Source organism: Larus michahellis, chromosome 3 (assembly GCF_964199755.1).
Source record: "Larus michahellis chromosome 3, bLarMic1.1, whole genome shotgun sequence".
NCBI classification, from domain to species: domain Eukaryota; kingdom Metazoa; phylum Chordata; class Aves; order Charadriiformes; family Laridae; genus Larus; species Larus michahellis.
Genome location: NC_133898.1, coordinates 91285267 through 91286507, shown reverse-complemented (window position 1 = coordinate 91286507; position 1241 = coordinate 91285267).

The window sequence follows — 1241 nt, the reverse complement described above, 5'->3', positions numbered from 1 at the left end:
CCCATGATGTTGTCTGGATTGTATTACCTCTATATAGTAACAGTATTTTTAACTTCATTTACTTCATTATAATTTGTTTAGCACAAACAAAATATCAGCAAAATATTTTTTACCTTGTTTTTAAAAAAATGCATTAATTTTTTTTTCTTTCTTACGTCTAGTAGACCAGAACAACATGTTTTAGATATATATTTTGCATTTTGTAGACTTATAATTTAGATTGACTGTAATACAACATTCTCATAATCATAACCCAAGGCACAACCTATAGAAAATGAAAATACTGACTATAAATGTTTTCATCCTACTGGTGATATTCAATGAATTTTCAAAGAGGCGTAAAATATTGAAAGACTGGTGCCTTCTCCTAAAGTAGGAGAAAAAACATGACAGTGCACTAACTATGAGCTGAAGCTTTCTAAAACAAGGAGCAAGAAAACTGTTGATTGATTTGATAGGCACCATTCCATCTCTGGAGTAAATATCCAGCAGTTCTTCCACACAAACAATAAACACATATTGAGGAGAAGAGAGAATAGGAACAAGACTAGGAAGGCAAGGGCTTTGTATAAAAGGAATAGAAGCCTCATTTAGCATAAGCATCTGTTTCTTATGAATAAAAATACACCTTTTCCTTTGTCTTTCATAAACTAGTCTGATTTCAGGAGCCACAGAACTTTATATTGTGACAGAGAAAAAAAATTCCTGTGACCTTGCTTAGTTTTCAGCTTACGTGAAACTATTCCCTTGCTTTGCTCACAGCCAAGACCCCCCTCTCTCCTTTGATAACGTGCTGCAGCTGCAAATGAAGTTCAATTTTTCTTCTGTGGGGTGTCCTCGACCGTGATGCTCCCAGCAGGAATCTCAGAATGGGATTTACCAGAGTGCTTAAGCTGACTGAGCTGCTTCCACACAGCTAGTCTCACTACACCCTCCTTGCCACGGCACTTTCTGGACCTTTGCCCAATTTAACTCACTAAACCAGCGGGAAATTACCCAAGTTTTTGCATAAGCTATTTTTGTGCTGTTTTAGTGAATTGCATCAGCTCAGGTAAAGGTTCGACAAATTCCAAAGACAGCATGGCTTTTGGCAGGAGTTTTTGTCGGGGAGAGGGAAAATCACAGTGGATCCGGGAAGACCCTTTTGGAAGCAGAGAGCTATCATGTGTCTTGTGAAACCGTACCCAGATGAAAAATATCCATTTTCTTTTCTGAGCTGATTTTTACTGACTGAACTAGCT